Source organism: Cryptomeria japonica, chromosome 6 (assembly GCF_030272615.1).
Source record: "Cryptomeria japonica chromosome 6, Sugi_1.0, whole genome shotgun sequence".
Taxonomy (NCBI): Eukaryota; Viridiplantae; Streptophyta; class Pinopsida; order Cupressales; family Cupressaceae; genus Cryptomeria; species Cryptomeria japonica.
In genome coordinates, this window is record NC_081410.1 from 8618089 (window position 1) to 8641196 (window position 23108).

The window sequence follows — 23108 nt, forward strand, 5'->3', positions numbered from 1 at the left end:
GAGGGGGTGCGAGCGCCAACCGTCGACCACAACTGCCACCCCTCGATTGCCAACTAACAAACCCAATTACGACTTAATTAACTATTCTTATTCCCGTATACAATAATGCGGCTAACAAGGTTTATTCGTTTCCCTTTAGATTTTCAACTTGGAACCGTTCACGGGGTCCCCGATCAGAGTGTTATCCAGAGTCGCAAGTTTCACTGATCCGTTCCTGCCAACCTCTCTGATTTTATAGGGCCCGAGCCAACAGACCTTGAACTTCCTTGGTCGAAGTTCGTTCCGATCGTTATACTTCAAAACTGTCCCGATCGGAAGTTGGCCTTCCGCAGATGCTGGTCGTGCCAGTGCTTTCGCCGACGTTGTGCCACCTCAGTCGCCCATTGTGCCATCAGTCTTCGTTCATCCAGCTTTACCAACCCATCAAGCCTTGCATTCATGCTTTCGGTGTCCCCTAATCGATTTTCTACCGCCACCCGAAGGCTTGGCACGGTGTACTCAACTAGTACCACTGCCTCCTGCCTGTACATGAGCTGAAACGGTGTATGCCCGGTAGTGACTTTGTATGTTGTACGGTAGGCCCATAGCACGGCTGATAGCCTTTCCTCCCAGTCCTCTTGTTCTACCACACATGACTTGTAGATTATTGATACCAACACTTTGTTGGTTGCCTCTACCTGTCCATTAGCACAGGGATAGTACGGGCTGGATAGGTTATGGAATATTTTAAATTCCACGGTCATGGTACGGATTACCTGATTGACGAAGTGCACTCCTCTGTCACTAGTGATTCGAAGTGGTATCCCGTACCTGGTGACAATCTGTTCGTACAAGAACCGTGCCGTACTCAGAGCTGTGTTATCGAGCAAGGCCCTAGCTTCTCCCCACTTAGTGAGGTATTCTGTGGCAACCACAATGTACTTGCACCGGTGTAGGCTACTTGGTTTCAGAGGTCCCACAAAGTCCAAACCCCATCGTTCGAATAGCTCTTGCGGCTGCGAGGGGAAGAGAGGCATGAAGTCCCTCTTGAGAGGTTTTCCCGCTCGTTGACAGGTGTCGCATCCGATCACCCACTCTCAGGCGTCCGTGTGTAGAGTTGGCCACCATAGCCCTACCAGAAGCACTTTCCTGGCGGTTGCATCTGGTCCCATATGTCCACCTGCCAATCCGTCATGTGCCTCCTTTAGTACACCACGAACTTCCTCCTCCATGACACACCTCCTCAAGATTTGGTCGGGACCCATCTTGTATAGAAGTCCATTAATTAGTTGGAAGGTTTTGCTCTTTAGTGCCAATTTCCTCCGTTCCCTTGGAGGCATCTCACTTGGAAATGTGGAAGTAGATAGGTACTGCCCTATCTTTTCATACCAGGTTGGCAGTATTGCAATTTGGAACAAGTGTGCATATGGGAAGTCTTCGTTTACTCCCTCGGCCGGTTCTCCTGATCTGATCCTTGATAGTTGATCTGCTATCACATGGGACTTCCCTGGCCATATGACAATGGTGAAGGTGAATTCTTGTAAAAGCAGTAGCCACCGACTTACCCTCCCTTGGATGATTGGTTTATTCACTAGGTACATTAGTGCCTGGGGGTCCACATAAAATGTGAACGGTGTGGCCAACAAGTAATGCCGGAACTTCTGAACTGCATACCCCATACCTAGTGCCTCTCGTTCCGTTGTGCTATAGTTTCTTTCTGCTTTTGACAAGAGTCGGCTTGCGAAGAAGACGGAATGGTCTAGTCCTTGTGCCCCTACCTGAGTGAGGGTAGCACCGATTGCAAAGTTGGAGGCGTCCACGTGCACGTGAAATTCTTTGTTCCAGTCTAGGTACACCAATATCGGTGCACTCACTAGTCGGTCTTTTAATTCCGTGAAGGCTTCTTCTTGCTCCGTACCCCATACAAACGGCTCTCCCTTCCTTGTCAACTTATCTAATGGCCACGACACCTACGCAAAGCCCTTGATGAACCTCCGGTAGTAGCCTATGTGGCCGAGGAATGATTTCACCCTTGTTACGTTCGTTGGACTTTCCATGTTGATAATTACTCCTATCTTGTCTGGGTTTGTCTTCAATCCTTCCTTACAGACGATGTGGCCCAGGAGTTTCCCTTGTGGTACCATAAATCTGCACTTCTTTGGGTTCAGGGCTAGCCTAGCCTTCCGACATCTTTCCATGCACTCTCCCAAAGCCTTCAAATGGGTGTCCTGATCGCTGAAAATCGACCAGTCATCCAGGAATGCTCTGAAATTTCCTATTGACATCTTGTCAAAAATGTTCAGAATTATTCACTGGAAGGTCGCGGGTACGTTGCATAGCCCGAAGGGCATGCAGTTATAGGCGTACACTCCTTCCTCCACCACAAATGTGGTCTTCAGCTTATCTTCTTCCGTGATACTTATCTGGTTGTACCCGGAGAATCCATCCACGAATGTGTACATCTCGTGCCCGACAACTTCTTCTAGGATACTGTCAGTGAATGGGATCGGAAATGGATCCTTTATGGTTACTGCATTTAGGTACCTGAAGTCCACACATATCCTTATCTGATTAGCTTCTTTTTTAAGGGAGATGACTATTGGGGAGACCCAGTCACTTGTCTCCACTTTGAATATAATCCCTGCTTCTAGCATTTTGTTGATCTCCTCATTGACTTTGGCTGCATAGTTTTTGTGCATCCTATACGGCCTCCTTCGTACCGGTTGGGCTCCTGGTACGAGGGTTATGCGATGCACGCACAGCTCTGGCGGTACTCCCTTCAAGTCTTTGTAGGTCTAGGCGAAGACATCTTTATATTCCAGAAATATCTTGAAGGCTGTTGCCTTCAGTATCGGGTTCCAGTCATCTCCTACTAGTATCATCTGAGGTACTGCTTTGTTGCCTAGATTAATCTTCTCCACATCCTGTTCCTCATACTTGATGGGTTTATCCCTTCCAAACTGATGTGCTGGCGTGTCATCCACTCTTGCCATTCCTTTTTGATATCTACCATACTCTAGGGGAAAGGATTGTTCCTCCGTCCCCCCGCTTGATTCTCCTAACTCACATATTTGTAGCATGTGACGTTCCGGGTGGAAGACCTCATAGTCCTTCATTTGCCAATGAAAAAGTCTTGCCATCGAACTGGCTCCATCCTCCGAACACCCATCCAACTCCAGCACTCCTTCGTCGGGCTCTTTCCCTCCTCTGCCTCCTTCAGAGCCCCACTCCCATCGATTGGAATCTTTTGAATCGGAGTTTGATGACGCGAGTTCTTCGTTGACGGACTGGTTCCTGAGATCAATTACATACTTATGACCGTCACTCTCGATTGAGAGCGTATTCCTTTTCCAGTTATGATTAGCTTTGGCCATGATCAGCCACCCCCTTCCTAGAAGAGCGTCATACGCTTTCCTTTCCAGCGGAATGACTACAAAATCGAGGAGGAACTGTCGCGTCCCAATTGCCACCTTTTGTGCCATGAGGGTGCCGAGGGGTTTGATACCATGTTGGTCGGCACCGACGAGGTGGAAGGTTGGTGGCCAGAGAGTAGGCTTCGCCAGGTTCCCTCCGGTAGTACGTTGACTCCGGACCCGCCATCAACGATGGTGTTAGTAAGCTTCTGCTCGATTATATCCATCTCTAGTTCTGCTGGTTTTCATCTAGCGCCCACCGCGAGTAGCATAGGATTCATGGCATCCATACCAGATTCCTTCACTGGGTCTATACTACATGGGTCCGCCACCGTTTGGTGTTCCTGTCCAGGGGTAGTGTCCATGGTTATATTTGTCAAAGCCATCCTTATCTGTGGCATGGTCTACAGAAGGTCGTACACCCGTACGGGTATTGTTGTCTATAACATCTGCTTGATGATAGTTTTTTCTGGTTCAAGCCAAACCGACGTATCGGCAGCCAGGTGCGAGGCCCTCCGCTCTCCATCCATCTCCCGCTGTATATCTGCCCTTGCCTCCTGAAGTCTTTCTTTTTCTGTGCGAGGGTCCGGGTACATGGCTTTTTTGTTTTGCAACCTTGTGATTGCCAGTACGTCTTCCTTTGGTCCCTCTACATCGAGCATGTTCACCCCTTTTTGCTTTGGACAATCTATGTCCTCGTGATTCCCTGGACCACACCATCTGCATAACAAACTACCTACATCACCTCCGTTTTGGCATTCTCAGGCAAAGTGACCCCCTTCTTTGCACTTCCTGCACTGAATCATGGGTTGCCCCTTCCCATCGTATTGAATTCTACTCCTTGGTGTGCTATTATTGGATCTGTTGTTCCCCCACCGATTGTTTCTGTACCCTCCGGGTGAGGCGTCAGGGTTTGTTGTTGACCTTGGAGGTGTGGTTTGGTTGGGTTGGGCGTAGAGCACTTGTGTGCTCCGTGCCTTCAAGTTGTACGGGCATTCCTTGGTGGAATGTCCCGTTATTTAGCAGTCTTTACGGGGACAACGTCCTTTAGTGTGGCCTTCGGTCTTGCAGTCAGTACACCATAGTTCTTTTCCTTCCCTACCACTTTCTTTGTCACCTTTTAACTCCTTCACCATCCTCATCATATCTTTGCGGAGTGCTTGCACTGTTTTTGATCCCGTCGCTGTCGTCGTCCGTACTGTCACCATCGCTGGTCCGTCGCTTCCCCCGGGATGTCTTGTTTTCACTTTCAATATCCATGGTGCGATTGTATGCTTCATCGTACGATGGCAGAGGTACTACTTTCATTGTCCTTCTCAGGGATGGTACCAGTCCTTCCACGAACCACCACTTCTTGAGGCCATCTGCCGACTGGTTCTCCATTTTGTTCAGTAGTTCCCTCAGTCGTCTGTTATATGCACGCACGCTTTCATTCTTCCCTTGTTTGGTGTTGTAAATTTCTGCCACAATCTCGTTGTCGTCCCGTAGGAGTTTGAATTCTTCCTCGAAGGCCTTCTTCAGATTGCTCCCGGATGTTTTATGCTGAGCATCAAGGTCTATGTACCAGTCAATAGCTATTCCTCGCAGAGTGGCTGGAAATGCCTTCACCCAGTAGTCCCAGTCATCCTAGCCATTTGCTTCCTAGATGGTGACGCATGTCTTGCAATGCCGTACGGGGTCCTCTGACCCGTCGCCCATGAATTTTGGAAGTTTTTGTTTCTCCGGGGTGTGTGCCATCGTTCTTTTCTGTACGGTTTTATGTAGTGCCTAGAAATGGCTATATGTCGGGAAGGTACTATGTGTCCAGCTGGTGCCAGACACTCCTAGTCTGGTTGGGTCCCTGCCAACCGGGCTTTGGTCACCTTCACTTCTATAGTCCCTCCTTCCCGAGGTTTCTGGATCCGATCTTCCTATTTTGATGCCCTTTGACAAGGACAAGTTTTTGATGCCGGACAACGTTGCTTCGAAAATCATGGTGATTTCCTCGTGCAGGTCTCGTACCGCCTCCTCTCCTTGTTCGGAAAATTCCGATTGGGTGCTTTGTGGTTCGGTTCCAGAGTATTCTTCACTTGACATCGAGTGTGGGGCCTGGTCGACGAGATCTTCCTCCGCTACGTCTGGAAGTGGCAGGTTCCTGGCAACCTCAGCCAACTCTTTCCACATACACGGTTTTTGCCTTTCCCGACTACGACTCCGACTCACACTCCGACTTCTGTTGTATTTCTCCGGACTCCTCGAGTCGGCAACCTCTCTTAGTCGCCGTCTCCTGTTGGCCTGTTGTTTTATGCGGAGGGATCGCCGTACAGTTCCCTTGTTTACCCCTTCGGTAGCAGTGGTACGTCTGTCTTTGTTCGGCCGTAGGGGCATCAAGTGCCAGAGGTACGACGCTGACTGGCCTCCCTCTCCTCTTCCTCCCTATGACTCCGTTCCTCATACCGCCGGAGGACTTGTTGCCGCTGAAGTTCCTTTGCTGTTTCTTCTCTTTGGTTTTGTCGCACAATCAAGTTTCTGGCAAGTAACCTTGCAATGCTCCCAAGGAGGTCAAAGACGGGGGTGTTGACGGTGAGTTCACCACGTACCGTGCCTTCCGAGATGGCTCTCTCCTGAGCCTCTCGCTGCACGTATTGCGTGACCGACACGTCCCACAACTCTAGCAAGTTTGCCGTCAACTAATCCTCTCGTTCCTCTTCCGTGGTACTCTCCTCGTACATGTCGCTGTCCACGACAATTAATTGCTGGTCAAACGGACGGCCCATTAATTGCTTCCGCCTGTCGCCATAGTTATCTCTAGGTTCGTTCAGGCAACGGCGCCAAAATGTTTAGTCCTAAATGTTTAGTATTCCCTGCACATACCAAGCATTCATGGAACAGAACAATTGTACATTACAACATTTGATGCCAAATGATAATAGATAGACCAGAAAGTTACATCTTTATTCCAATGTCCAGAATTGACATAATTGGCCAAGTTGCCAACCGTCACCAACTCCCAACTACCCGATGGGAATCTCTCGGCAACAGCAAAACATAAACACACATAACACACTTATAATTATCATTCGTACTAACATACGTTTTTACCCCTAACACCTGTCCAGTGATTTTAGAAAGCGAAATGGCGTTCATGATCCTCTTTCACTGCCTAATGAGTACATGGCATCCACTACTGAGTCAAGGGTTGAGAAAGAAAATGTCTCCAATACCAGTAAATCAGAAATCACTTCTTGTATCTGATCCAATCACTGTGAGGTAGATAGACAGGGAAACATTACATCGAAGGTATGGAGAGACGAAACACAGAAGATAATAAACAAGGATAGAAGAACATTTAGTGGTTATGAAACTCTAAATCAGTATAAAATAGAGGATAAGCTAATAAATGTGCAAGATATCTCACAAATAGAAAAGGAGGTGGTGACAACTAGGCACATCATGGAACCTAGTGACAACAAAAGAAATGAATTCTGTAACTTGAAATATTGCCCGAAGAAATCAGATAAAGAAAGATTGGAAGACGATAGTTTTGATTCTAGAAGCAAGGATAATCTTCAACTTATTCATAACCTGTTGTTTGAAGTCGAAATGAATGAAACTTATGACAACCCACTTTTTGAATGGAATGACGAAGCTCTTATGGATGCATATAAAGCTAATGATGAACACAAAACTTGGGACCCTGGTGTAACTCCCATCAGAGATATATGGAAGCAAGTTTGGGACAAAGGGATAGTCCCCAACAATGGTAACACTAAACATTCTCCAATCAAAGTACAAAAGATTACAATTCAGAACAGGATTCCTTCCTTCAGACAAAGATCAAATATTAAATGCTTAAGCTTGGTTGAGGAAATTGACAATCTGACATATATTCTACGCGCAAAGGTTATGATTGCCATCCTAATTTTCTGGCAGTAAGAACATTCGTCAATAACGAAGTAGTTGTTGAATCATTGCTATCTTTAAGAAGGCTAATGATGAGGGATTATCCTTTGAGATTCTTAAGGAGATGTTTCAAGATTAGGTTCCTATAGAAGAAGATTGGCAGTGACATCTATTTCAGATGGAGGTATGAGCATCAAATTATTGAAATCAGAGTAGCACAACATCAGCGTGGTGATTCACTCCCAAGACTGGTTTGGAAACTAGGAATCGAGATGACTCATATTGACTATAGTAAAATTACTCTTATAAGGTTAAGGATACAATCTTCTGTTAAACATGAGAATGTTCCACCTCTTGACAAAACTCTTCAACAAGGCAATGCTTTGAAAGTTTAGGATCCGGGAATCATGGCTTTTAAGAATGCTTGTGGGCAAGCATTTTTAAGAAGGGGAGACTGTGATGACCCCATCTTTTCAATTACAATATAATAGCAATAAACCCTTATGTGGTCAAGGAGTGGTAGACCTTAAGCACCATTAGATACTTAGAAGGTAGTTAGAAGTAAGGAAAATCGTGAAGTCTTATAAATAAGACGATTTTCCTTGGTGGCAGTAAGAGATATAAAGATAATACAAGTATGATGTTTAAAATATGATCAAAATGCATCCAATACCGATCCTACTTGAATACAAACTATCGATAGACAATAAGAAGATTTGATCGATAGTCAAGCACTGAACAATTAAGTATTCCCATGAAGATAATCATAAACATTGACATAATAAAAGTAGGCATTGAATCGTTTCAAATCAATCCTCTATAAGAATTATGTACGATATAGAAACAATTCAAATAAGTCTTTTGGGTTGAAACTAGTCAGCGATTTCTTAAGGAACCAAGATTCCCTTAATCAGCAATTAAGGAATTAATGTGAACAAGACAGGACAAATGATACATCACTACAGATCGATCATATTATCCATACACAATCGATACTTTACTAATATGCGTGATATGCAGCAATCACGTAACATCGGTTATGTTAATGGGCAATACAGATTACAATTAGATGTTAATTATCAAAGTAGCAATGGAAGATAGATCAACCGTATTAATACTGTAAAGGCAGCAAATAGAATGAATGCAGCGATCATGATAATCATTATCGTTGGTATACAGAAGACATGAATTAAGATGAAAAAGTCAGCGATTATAATCACAAGCAACAACAGCAATTACTACTAAGGTAGATTGAATAAGACAAGATAACACATGCGATTATCATAAGATGATATTGGTTAAGAGTGCAAGTCTAATTGATAACCAAAATGATAATGAAGTCCAGTGCGATTAGTAAATTAATTAACATTAGGCATGTCTTTTGGCAACGTAACTTATCATTCCAAAAAAAAGATATAAGAAGGCCTTCACATTCATTCCCAACATCGTCGATTTTGTTAATATCTTATTTCATTTTGGGAGACCTCATAGTGAGCAAGGCTGAAGGCCCAATAATCGGGTGCATACACCAACCAGACATATATCAGAGACAGCCCCTTAATTATTGTAAGTATTCACTGCCAAAATCAAGAACATCACATCATATAACTGTTGCAAGCATATAACTTAACACCAGGAACAACAACGGATTGCAGCAAGGTGATACCAATATTTACATCTGCACATTCTCATTGGAATATCTGAGACAACAGTGTATATAGCCTTACAATTATCTTCATAAGACGGATCATTGCATACTCCTTGTCAAACATATCAGGAAAAGCAGAGCTAATCCATCTATAGATGTTATAAGTGGCATTTTACTTAGTGCACACATATATTGTTCAAGATCATTTGCATACACCTAATTGTTTATTCAGAAATAGCTGTGAGATTGACTTCATATCAAGTAGAAATCATTGTGTGTATAAGTCATTCTTATATTTATTATTATTGTTTATTTTATTTAATAGTGAAATTGAGGAAAGAAGCCTCTTGCAATTGATTGATAAGTTAATTGTTCCCTAATTTATAAAGAATAACTTAAGGGGACATTACATCTCATCTACCTGAAAAACATGCCCTCTTGCAGCATCGGGGGCAGGTTGTAAGGGGGTTACTTGACTCTATAAGTGCCCTCTTTGTCCTAGGCCACAACAGTCCTACTAAGATGGCCTCCTTAGGAGCCCGCTCACCACCCAGCTCTTACTCCTCAAGACATCTCTTACAAGAGGGATTTCAGACAAGTATATCTATCCTATATTCTTTCATAGGAATATATACTTAAACATTACTGATTAAGAAAAGCAACATGTATAGCAGATATATATGTAATCAATTGATAAATATATATATAAACATTATTTATACCCAACAATATAGGGAAATTACAATAATCTGATGGAGTTAGAGGACCGTTGCAATTTAGTTCAGTTTGAAGTCTCTTCCTTCCAAGGGCTGTTTACCAATTTGCTGTTTTGCAACCTTGCTCTTGTTTGATCTGATGCTATTGTCTGATTTGATATTGTTGCTGCTGTGAAATTATTATTCATTGATCCTTCCCTCGATCTTCCATTCTCATTATGATCTTATATCTACCCTTATGTTTATTCGAGGAGACATACCTCTTTATAAAAATATTTTTTTAGAAACATAACAATTCATACCCCTGGATCACACCTCTCCATGGTCCCTTAATTATTATTGTGAACAAATTTGTTCTATTATGAGAAGCACTTCACTTAAGGAATGGTCCCCATTTTCAGAAATCGCACCTTTTCATTAAAAGGCTGCCCATATTCAGAATTGCACTTTAAATTATCATTGGTTGATCTTCCTTCTCTAACCAACTGCTGCTTCTAAAATGCCTAACGAATTGTTAACTCACCATCATTTGTTTATAAGAATTTGTCTTATGTGAATCGGTTATTAAGTGTCTGCAATCACCACATTCTACACATAGGGGAATCGCATTTATAACTCTATTTTTCTTCTTTCAATGTTCTCAAGATCTTTAGATTATTACGATGAATAAAAATGGTCTACTCTTTCTTTGTAAGACCATTTTTATTCCGGATCTGTTAGCGTGTCAGATCGGGCTCGTGACATATGTCCTCTCCTCTAGAAGCCATTAATCTAAATTCGAGGAGAGATTTAAGGATAGCCCGCTCCCATTCCTGGAAAATCGCATTTGAGACAATAGAAAGCCTTTTCCACCTTTCGATTGGTCTTCCATTTCTTCCCCTCAATTCCACGAGTTCTCTACAGATTCTCCCCAAGTCCTACATTGAAAGCAATGAAGAATTTTTAGTACTCCTTGAATATGAGGAGTTGGTTTTTAGGCTAGGAATTTTTCCAAGACGTTATCTTTGAACCTCTATGAATATCCCATTTGGTAAAACAAGGCTTTAAATTCCTAAACTTTCTAATGTTATTCTAGATAATAGAACCCCATCCGGTATCTTCAATAGTGAAGATTTTCTCTAGTTCATTCTCATCCAATTATTTTTCTCTAATTCTACTCTAAGGGAATCATTATCAACATAAATTCTCTAGATTATCTTGCCTAGCATAGCCATGTTAATCTCTTTGAGATTTCTGATCCCCAAACCTCTGGACACTTTTCTATTACAAATTATATCCCAAGCTACTAGACAAGGTTTCTTATCTTCAATATTACCTCTCTAATTTTTTTTTTCTCAATTCATTTTAGGAACTTTTTGGGGAACCAAAAGTCACCCATTAAAAATATGGGAAGATCTCTAAAGATAGCTTTTATCTTAATCAGTCTACATGCAGTAAAAAGCCAATTTGATTTCCAAGAGGCTATATTCTTTTGGAATTTAGAGAGAATTTATTCCCAAAACTCTCTAAAGATGTTGCTGCTAAAAAGGGCATATCCAAGGAGGTACTAGGGGGGTTCCAATGCCCATACCAATGTGGTGAGCAAAACATCTGATGTTCCTCTTCGAAGTTGATTCATACAGTGTATATTTTCTATGATTTATTGTCCAGAGGCAATCTCATAAGAAAAATCTGGCTTTTGATACTATTAATTTCCTATAGATTAGGACTGAAAACAAAGAGGGCAGCACCTACAATTAGGGAGTCCGTGACAGGATAATAGTTTCTGTTAATCTGAAGACCCATGATCTGTCTTGAAGACTGAAGATGCTTCAAGCCTTTACCCAAGGCTTCAATCATTATGATGAATAAGAAAGTGGAGATGGGATCTCCCTACCTTGGACCTTTTTAAGAAGTCTTTTAAGCTCTTATTGATTAAAACTGAGAAATAGGGAGATGAATATGTGCAGGTTAACCATTATCTCTAATCTTCAGAAAAACTAAACATGTCCATCGCTCTATCTAAAAAATCCCCACAAACATGTAATATGCTACCTGGTTTCGCCTTGTGATTTTTTTTTGTTTTGTTTTTGGTCTGATTTTTGTAATTGCTTTGAATGATATAGAAAGTGCAGAAAATATAAATGCTTGCAGCAAATAGACAACTTAAAAATATAACAAAATTTAGAAATAAGGCTGAAAATTTCAGATTTATATTCTGAGTTGAATATACAATATTTCTTAAAACTATGAGCAACCTAAATCATTAAATAACATTACATATATATTTTTGACATACCCACAAAACGTAACAATGAATAAGGCTGAGCTGTTCCTAAAATATGCAAATTGGATGTGCCAAAAGTGGATACCACTCTCCAAAGTCTCCACCAAAACCCATGCAGATGTTAGGCAGGGTATTGCAGGTCCAAAACACCTCTAAACGGCAACTTGAGGTAAACCCTATCCGCCCAACCAACAAAGTGTATGGCCTTTCACAAGAGGTATGGCCAGCCAAAAAGAACATGAATAGCAAATGAATTCCTCAATAACTCCTTCAATCTGCTCTGTAAATCAAATATGCAATAAAAGCTCCAATAATAACTGAACATCTGAATCTCCAATCAGCTCAACTATGTTTGATGAGACAAAACACCAAGAATCTTCTAAATTGTGTCTTTCAACAATATGGAGAATGTCGTCTACAAGGGATTTCGTCCTCACAAATCCTAAGAAGAACAATATCCTCCAAGAACAAGAAGCAATATCAAAATATCAAACTAGCATACCAAATTGGCTCTCCATCCCCCTTTTCATAAGTTTTTTAGGAAACTTTCTATAAACTCTCTTTTAAAATCACTTTGTTAATTTATTAAGCCTTTTCACCTAAAAAAGTGATTTAATTTACCGGTTAAACATTTTCAGTACTCAAAGTCAATTTTTAAGTGTCTCAACATTTAAAACTTTTTGTTCTCTTCCCAATGAGTTTTAACACTGAGTTGTCCGATAAATTATTTTAATTAAAATGACAACCTTAGTGAAATAATTAAATAGAACTCAATAATACACCTAATTAACGATCATGGTCAAAATGCATTAAAATTGAAATTTGGCTGTGTAGGAGTGATTTTGATGATGAAAGATTATAAACAGACTTGACTAGGTGATTTACTAAAAATAGATGATCCCTCCAAGAATCTTGGAGCCCAAACTAGATGCCAAAAATTTAACATCTAAAAGCATCATATGACTCCTTAAAACCATCTAATCTCACTAGTAACATCAAATTACCCCTCTAAATAAGATGACACAATCCCAAAAAGTCAACGACAACTGCACTGCTAGAGATCCTTAAAATGGGACATTACAAAACATAGTCAAAAATCATTTTCATGTCCAACTTCATAAATAGTCTCCGCCTTTTGTTACACTTAAGAGAGTGGATTAAGAGAAACTCCATCTTGAACAAAAGATTTTTGCTCATTATAAATTATATCTAGAGTAACCAGTTTGAGTCTATTTGCCTATTTGCAGCAACTTTGGAAATGATTTGGTAAATTCCATTCCATTCCATCCACTCTTTAAGTATTTTCCATATTGCGAATGAAAGCAAGAAAGGTGTGATCTAACTTACCTAACATGCATTTACGAATGAAAGATTCTCAAACCACAACAACAATTTCAGCTTTCAACAAGTACCAAAAGTGTCAAACGAAACCTGGAGGAAATTAATGAAATCCAAGTGCTCCAAATTTCTTCATACGGAAGAGGGTGTCTTTCACTTTTGCTTCTTCTTCCTTTGTTAAGAAAAACAAGAGTGTACATTTCTAGATAAAATTAAGCATGTAACTTTGATCCTGTAATGTCCCCTATTTGATCATAATCTTATTTCAATATGACTTAGATTAGTTAAAATAAAAAACTGGCTCAGCAAAAATAATCGAATGTGTGTCATTCCATATTCCATTGATTTGATTGGTTGATAAGTAAATTGTTCATTAATTAATTTAAGAGGGTTAATTTCAACAATTATGACCTTTAACCCTTGCATTACTCCAGTCTAAAAGGAAAAGAATGGCTATGTTGCCAAGCGCTTTGATACCAATTTCAATAGGCTTCCCTCAAAGTTTACAGATCCAAATCCTTACCCCATTTTGAACCCTGTCCTCAAGGTTCTCGGGTCGCTGATCCCTACACTCTCTTGGGAAACAATCTATTGACTGGATTTAGACTGCGCCTCTTGGAAACAAGTCCATCACCTCTCCTTAATTACTGATAGTAATGGCAGGAATATTGTTAAGTAATTCCATTATTATACTAATTTTACAATGTAATACTGTTATTTGTCTGATCAAACATTAAATATATACATAAATAAATGAATCAAATAATATTACCTATTATATAAATTATTAACACTGCCATTACCTAGACACTAATTATTAGTCTATCTAATGGCTGTAAAGGCAGACAGATCTGACATGTGTATATATGATATTAAGTATAACTGTCATACGTATTGCAGTCTATAAATATTAATATTAATATTCATATATTAGTATTACTATTAAATTCTGCATAAAACATTATCAGGCTTCATATGTTAAGGCTTCATATATTAAGCATACGTAATAAGTACATCCCATGCATACCACCCAAACAAGAATGTTACTGGCTGTAACTTAATATCAGTTCCGATCTGGTTTTATTGGTATTAATTGTATTATTATTACTGTGTTGACTTAATAGTATAGCATCCTATGTATTCATTGACTGTCCCTATATTCATACCGTGATGTTTTAATAGTCAATATGACTGCTGTGTTTGCCTGTTGTATTCTCTCTATTCCCCGTATGTGTGTGGTCTCCTATATCATTCTCTATTCCCCTTCCTATTCTCTTTCTTACTACTCCTGTATCCTCTTTTCCTTACTTTCCCTTTCTTTCTTATTTCTTCTTATTCCCCACTCCATGCTTCTCTGCCATATTCTCTTCCTTTTTTTGTGTCTTGCATCCCTTTGAATCCCCACAAAGCAAGACTTTTCTTAATAAGAGACATATTCATCCTTTTCCAACGTGTCTCTTGACTTTTCGATGGTAGTAACAATTTGTTATGAATCAGGTTATTAAATCAATTTAGGAATTGGTGCAGTTCAGTCATACTTTATTATTTATTTTGTTAAGTACTTACATACAAATTATGTGTATAATATAATATTAATTTAGGATGGTAGTAACAATTTGTTATGAATCAGGTTATTAAATCAATTTAGGAATTGGTGCAGTTCAGTCATACTTTATTATTTATTTTGTTAAGTATTTACATACAAATTATGTGTATAATATAATATTAATTTATTTGAATATTTCAAGAATATTATTATTTAAATAATAATAAATAAATAAATTGTTAATAATTTCAATTAATCATTCTTTGATAAATATATTAATTAATAATAGTAATTGTTTCATTTAGAATATAAATAATGATCAAGAAGGAAACATGACAGAACCCCAACCTATCAAAGTATTCTTTAATTAGAAGGGTCTCAAAGAAGTAGATAGTGTGATCATCCACCTTTTAATAAAAAGAGAACTCCCAACCTCGTGGAGATTCAAGATTTGAAACCATGTTATAATTTCTATGAGCCAAAATGGTATGGTGAAAGAATCTTGTATTTGTATCACCATCTTGTAGCCATTGAAGTCTAGAATTTTGTCTGACTGAATATTTTTTCAATCAAATGAACTTCATTAAGGAATCTAGCAATTGTTTTTGTATTTCTAGGAGAGGGATATCCTGACCTTGCTGACGTGCCTCCTCTAGTTGTTGAAGACCACATTCAAATTTAAAATTTCTCCTCAAATATGTTATCAAAATAATTTTATTCCAGATTTTAAGCTTTTGTTGTAGCCTCAGAAGCTTGGTTGTGAACTTGTACATCTCCGTTTCAAAAATATGGGATTCATGTTGCCACCAATTCTTCACCAGCTCGTCAAAATTTTCATGTACGAATCACACATTCTCAAAGAAAATGTCGACTATATTGGGCCTATCATCAGAAGCAATAGAAATTTTGATGGGCTAGTGATCAGACAATGGCAGCACTTCATTTTGCATCATTGCTCCTCTATCAATCCAATCTACAAAGAAAATCTGTCTAATTTCTCAAGAATCGTTTGATTCTTAGGTTTCTTGTTGCTCCAAGTATGAGGACCCTTAGAGCCAATATTTTCTATGAAGTTATTAAAATCTCCTGAGACTTGATCAAGCTTCCCGATTCCCCTTGTTTTTCTCTGAGGTGTCTTACAGCATTGAAGTCACCCCCAATGATACAAGGCAAGTCAGAATGCCAGCAACTCTGTTTTGCTTGAGCATGTGAGGGCCAAAACATTAACAAGGCCCATCTGCCAACCCGTATCCCATTGACTCTTATCTTTAGAGTTGTACTTTTAAGATAGCACACTATCGTATCCAGTCAAAACCCATCAAAATTATTGTAAAAAGTTCAAGAAAACCAAAAAAAATCTATTAAAAGCCTAAGACCATAATATAGGTCAAGCTGATAGGTAAATAAAAGCAGCGAGCATATAATACCTATTACAAATAGTAATGGTTCATACACTGGTGTAATAATTGTATATGACTGCACATATAATCGTACATCTTGAAAAACCATGCATTAAAATTACCAAATATGGAAGACTTGAAAAATGAGTTGATGAAGCACTTGAACTTGAACAGTCAGCTGAAGCAACGCTCCCAGAAACCCTAGAAGTGAAATTGAAATAATATTGAGTCCTAAAGTTCAAATCATGTATTGTTGTTGGTGTAAATAATTATTCATCTTGGATATTATTACACCTTACTTAAGTTTACTTAGGTACATGCATTTCATAGTAGTTTGGGTATGAGACACTTGGGTGTTTGTGCCACATTGGGATAGTGTGTAGGAGAATTTCCACCTTTTATGGTGTTGATCTTGTTGTTACACTCCACATTCAGTGGGTGATCCACCTCATGTGGACTATTATATTGTTTCTCCTACCTACTCACACCTATTTCCTACCTACCCTTGTTTCTTATTGAGCCACATGTCATGTTTGTGTGCTCACATATCCATATAGCCTTGCCTATATAAGCAGGCTCATATTCATTGTATGTAACGATCGATTGATGATCTAGTTGATCAGTATTTTCATCTTGATAGAATACAATTTATTTCTATCATATATTTTGTCTCTCTTATTTGTGCTTTCCATTGCCTCTTGATCTTGGCAAAATCTCACAATTGTAAATTATGTGTTAATAGGCAATTAGTTGTGAAGATTTCATTTTTTTTGAGAAAAAATAGGTTGTGTGATTTAATAAATAAAACATCAGAACACAAGCTATATATATCCCAAAAATAATGCCGATGATACAATATTAAGCCCAACAAGCTAACCAACCTATCCCAAAATGTTCAAGACCTAATCCTAATCAGGGGTGCAGCATAAGTCATCGGGTTCAATCACTGACCAAAATATTATTCGAGCAACACAAGGTGCAATATAGTTGCAGCAAAATTATTATGAATTAAAGTACAATGCAAGCATGACATAACAATTATAGAGTGAGTTCAAGCGTGACCTGTTTTCACACATCTTTACTGAATAATTATGATGAATGAGGTATCAAAGGGGTACTCGATTTTCATTATATCCTAATGTGTCTATCATGCAGGAGGCTGGAAATCAGATCTCCAGTGGCTCTTTGATCTTGATGAGTTATCAAGGTTAATATGGAAATGGAAATAGCTGTCTACAAAACAAAAAACTTGACTGCAATTATGTAGCTCATGACTCCAGCAGATGTGGGAAACACAGGACCTGGATAGCAATTACGGAGTACACTTAAGCATGAATCTTTACACATCTTAAGAGAATAATGATGATGGATATGAGGTAACAGAAGGGTACTTGATTTTCAAATAGGCTAAAAATCAAACCTCCGATGACTATTTGATCTAGATGAATTAGAAGAGCAATATGGAAATAAGTCGTCCACAAGTGAAAAAACAACTACAATAAGGCATCCCACGACTCTAGTGGACGCGTGGGGAAGTTGTAGATAATGATATAATACAGGAATCCGAATAATGGAGTATGCTTAAGCATAAGCCATGTTTATGCATTTTGAAAGAATAATTATGGTGAATTTGAGGTATCAAAGGGTACTTGATTTTTCTACTTAAATATCAAAATGTTGAATAATAGATATATAGTCAATAGTAATTTTATACCTACCATATCAAAATATGATAATTAATTGTTCTATTTTTATTAAACAAAATTTACTTTCTAATTATTAAAAAATTCAATGTTTAAGAATAGCCATACTTGATTTTCCTGATATATCGGCCATGCAAGTGGCTGAAAATTAAATCTTCAATGGATTTTTCATATGGATGAGTTAAAAGAACAGTATGGAAATATAATTTTAAAAAATAAAAACAGAGTGTATTCAGCCCAGGATTGCAAACATAGATATCAAAGGAGTACTTATATGCATGATATCTAAACTATGTCTGCTATAGTCTGCTGTGTAAGTGGCTGAAACTGATGTCTGCAATGGCTCTTTGATCTCAATGAGTTATAAGAGTCGTGTAGAAACAAAATGTCTACAATTCAAGAACCAACTGTGATAAGGCAGTTGATGATTTCAGCCGACATGTTGAAAAGCTATAGACAAGTGTGGTACATAAATATAGTCGAGGCTAGTCTAGATTTAGTCATCTTAAAGAATGTACCCAAATTTTAAACTAAAACAACTAAACTAAATGCTAATGTTATAGAGAAGAGTGTGGTATAACAATTGTGGGATATATTTGAGCCAGGCGCATGTTTACATATCTTAAAGAATATTTACAATGAACCAAATTTCAAAATAGAAAAATAAACTAAATACCACATTTATAGACAAGGGTGTGGCATATAAATCATGAAATGTACTGGAGCCTGACCCATGTTTACATACCCTATAGGAATGTCTACACTGGATCAAACCTCTCAAACAAAAGTAAATAAAAGTAAATACCATGAAGTTGATTTCAAAAGACTCGCAAAGAAACAACACATTGTAACCACTTCGAAACAAAAGCCAATAAACAAAGAAAATAAACTCTAAATTGCAATAGATAGAAAAGCAATCACCTTGATTCGAAGTCATCTTCGTTGGGATAACAAGAGAATTTTTCAGGCACTTGACAAGTTTTTTGGGAGGATGACATGAGTAATAATTTCAATTGGAAATTCTATGCCAACCTAATGAAACCTTAAAAATGATTTAATCAATCAAAAAAATGTATACCTGCATATTACTGCAATTCCAAACAAAGAAAATACTTAAAACGAATTCATGGTTTTTTTTTAAAACAAGGTGGGGGAAAGAAAAGTGCATGGATGGTTATTATCAAAGGAAAAAAAGAAAGAAAGTAGTATTTGTTAGTTACGAAGTCATTAGAATATCATTTAACTGCACAAACAAATTACTAAACTGTCTTGATTCATTTCATTGGACTCTCTTTCATATAATTCGTGAATAGCTTTTCCTTCCCATTTGCAATTATTTCTCTAATAAAAACTAAGGACTGGGTTTAATGAAGGGTATCTAAACTCTATTTTCTATAGGCGATCGCATGAAGAGTTTGGAAATGTAAAATGGGATTAAACATTATTTTATAAAATTGTGTGTGATTAAGAGAATAACATTATTTTATAAAATTGTGTGTGATTATGGTTTTTGTATTTATTATGTTCAATCTTTGCCATTTTCTAAATTTCCATTATTACTATTCGATAATATTTGACCTTATTCGTACTTCTAGTTCTAAATGATCCTCTATGTATTCAATTGAGAGAAATAAAAAAGAACCATGTGTTTAACTTGTGCACTTGATGATCTTCGAACACCTGCCTGCCCATACTCACTACAAAGACTGCAAGTCAAAAATAAACTACAATGAGAAAGCATTACAGTCACATTATGAAGATGGTAAAATAAAAATATCCTTGAGCATTCGTTAATGTAGGGCTAATATTTGTTCCTTTATCCTATTTAAATTAGAAATAAAGAGGAGGATATTCTAAAATATCTAGCATATTTTAGAGCACTTTTGTCTCTGGCAAAACTTTTTGTAAAATTATAGAAGATTGCTTCAACGATTTGAACTGGCCACAACAAGTTCCAGAATCCTTGTAATATATCAACGTATCAAAACATTCAAATTCTTAGCATCTTAAATACAAACGATGGTAGCATTTGAGCTAAGAATACATTGTAGACATAACCCAATAATACTACATCTTATACTATCATGCATGGGCCTTCCACATAATTTGAGTCACAAAATTCTTGTAAAGATGATTTAGCTATTTAGGCAACCACTTCTTTGTGTAAGAGAAAATTTTATGACCATTCCCTACCTCTGAAGACATTTTGGTCAGAAGATTCCTTACACAATACTTTTGTAATAGTTTTTGTATGCATCCAAATCCTTGTTTTCCTTTACTTTCTTCTTGTTGTTGACTCAGTATATTGCCGATCTGTTTTGAGTCTCAGGCCTTCACATTCAACTAGGATATTGGTCGCTGTTCTTAGCCTGGATTGTGAGCTCGGATTTCTCATCACATAGATGAGACATTCATGAGCAAAGATTATCTGGTGTTTTTGCTTTACTTATCATCATAACGTGTTGCCAATATCAGAAATTACTCTTATTACAATCACTGACATATTAACGTGCTTCCTTGGGGTTTACTTGTTAATAAGAGATTCCATGCAAGCCCTCCTTCCTTGTTTCTTGAGGAATTTTCAAATATCTGGCAAGGTTCCACCTTTTTTTAAAAAAAAAATCAATGCATAGAATATTAAAGAGAAAACAATATGACAGAGTTAGAGCTACATAAAAAAAATTAAAATCTAAAAAGTAGACTTGAAAGTTTGAAACATAGAAATCAAACTAGAAAAAAAAAAAGATTTGGTATGTCTGGAAGATGCACATAAGTTGGATTATGATTTCCTCATCTATTACTATTGTATTAATATTGAGCATTTTATTGGTCTCCCAGTTGATGGCAGTGTTAGACTTTAAACTTTGTAGGTCTAAGTATAACATAGTATGGCGTAGGCATTTGATATTTAGTGCTTTTTATTGGTTGATCTTGGAAGATTTTGTGTCATCTAAATAATTTAGATTTAAGATCAGTATTTTATGGTGCAAGGTTAAGCCCCTTGACTTATTATTTATACACATAGTGGCAGATATCGTTATTCTCTAGACTTTTTGTTCTTTTATGAATTATAGTGAGTTGATTATGAAATTCATTTAAAAAGTTGACACATGGATAAATTGAATGGTTAAATAAAGTTCTGTCACCTCTCAAACTCCATCCCCATTCTCTGAGGCGTTTAAGGGATGGGGGGACATTAGGTAACTTCTCCTAGCCGTCTCCTTTAATATTAAAAAATTTGGAAATGTCTCAAAATGCGTCCCCTGGCAAAAGCATGTAGGGATGCTTAGCCGTCCCCAAGACCTCCTGACCGTCTTGGGGACAGCTACGTAAACCCTACAAAAAAGTAATTTTATAATGTTTAAAAAAATAGTTCATAACAGTTAAAAAAAGATTCTTGAATATATCGTGACAGGATTATAACATCAATTAAATTAATCATAACATCAATGACAACAATGACTGTAGTATAACAACAATAAATATATCGTTATTCAAATTCATAGTTAATGATATAAGTTATTTTAGTTTATACAGTTAACACTAACAAGATTTCTGATTTCACCGCTCAAAAAAGTTGCAAACTTCAAAATTCTTGATATGATATTAAAAGTGTATTTGTAATTTTGACATGGCATGGTATTATGTCAGCAGTAAATAATTTCTTTTCGGAATGTGGTTGTCATGTAGGCTTTTGCAGACATCAACCGACATCATTATAACATTGTCATGTTATATGTTATATTACTGTTGTTATATTGCTGTTCATTGACTCAGAGAAAATTTGACTCGCTCACTATCTTATATGTATATATATATATATATAGTCATACTCTATCATCCCAAAAAAATGACCCTCAAACTGGCATCCCCATCCCTTTCCCCAAAACACCGTGGAACATAGTTTAAATGTATTAAGTCTAAAAAATAAAAATGAAAGCAATGCATTTCAATAGTGTTGGTATGAGGAAAGATTTAATGAGAAGCAAATAAAGTTGCATCTCTATACTTGTCAAGACAAATAAATAGCATGTAAAGGAAAGGCAGCAATTTAGGCAGGAAATAGCCACATTGCAGCCCTTGTTATAAAGGCTTTGCAATTTTAATGGTGTTATAACGAGGCATATCTAATGCACCATTTTTCAAATGTTCATTCCTGTATGTAAAAGGAATAATACTTCTCTTCTATAACAAGGATGTCTGGGACTTCAGGATTGAATAACAGAAATACGCAAAATGAATGATAGAATTCTGTTATTTCACAAAATTCCTTGAGTTGGTTAATGCAATAAAATCCAGGAAAAGAAAACTTGCAAGGTCTAGTAATGCCTATATGTTTCTGTTTTATTTATTTTTATTTAATTCACATTGGTACGTTTTGATAGAATTAACATCAAGAAACTGGTGGCTTGTTGTTCATATTTTCTATTTAAGACTAACAGTAGATAATTGGCAAGCATAATCCCATCTTTGCATTTCTATGAAGGTCTCGACTTAATTGTTTGATAAAATTTTATTTGACTATCTTGTTCCCTTCTTGAATAAAGAACAATTATATGGGTCATTTGTGAAAATATGCCTGTTAGCCCCATAACGAAGATTAATATAAACCTTTTGTAAGAAGTTTACAAAGATGAAGAAATAAATTCTGTCAATGCGAAGGAAGAAGTTAAGATGAAAAATGAAACTGAAGTTTGCATAGTTATTTGAGGCAGGAAAAATCAAAACTATGAAAAGCGCATTCTCATGATAATAAATGAGAAAAAATTTGAAAGAAATAATAAAATGAGAACCAGTGTCATAAATACCTTTGTAGCAGTCGGCTGTGTGTGCAGTACAAAAATGAAGTTCTTTTTGCGTGTGGAGCAAACTGTCTTCTGAAAGGAAACGGAGAATCTATAACTGCGTTACCGTTACTGTGTTTTATAAAATATCTTAACAAAAACGGTTTGAGCACTAGGGGAATGCATCTTTAAACGGTCATATAGCCGGGAAATAAGGGGTGAGCGGTAATTTTACTTTACAAAAACATAATTATTTTTTTAATAGGAAAAAATCTTTGCATTTAGTTTTGTTTGATATGGCATAAGTATAGATGTTTTCATCTTTGTAAGATAGGTATTGTTGCAATGGTTAAAAATATGAAGCGGTGAAAATTATATATTTAATATTTTTTCTTCTATTTAGGATTCATTTTTATCAGGGTTTTTTTTTATA

General features: G+C 37.5%; 1 protein-coding gene across 1 annotated transcript in view; it reads right to left on the reverse strand.

Moving 5' to 3' along the window:
* The window catches only part of LOC131069429 (uncharacterized), a 122169-nt gene extending 99308 nt beyond the window's left edge, over positions 1-22861 (reverse strand). The window contains exon 1 of the mRNA XM_058004853.2: positions 22700-22861. The gene's annotated coding sequence lies outside the window, so the exon portion shown is untranslated. The remainder of the gene's footprint in view (positions 1-22699) is intronic.
* Between the last annotated feature and the right edge of the window lie 247 nt (positions 22862-23108).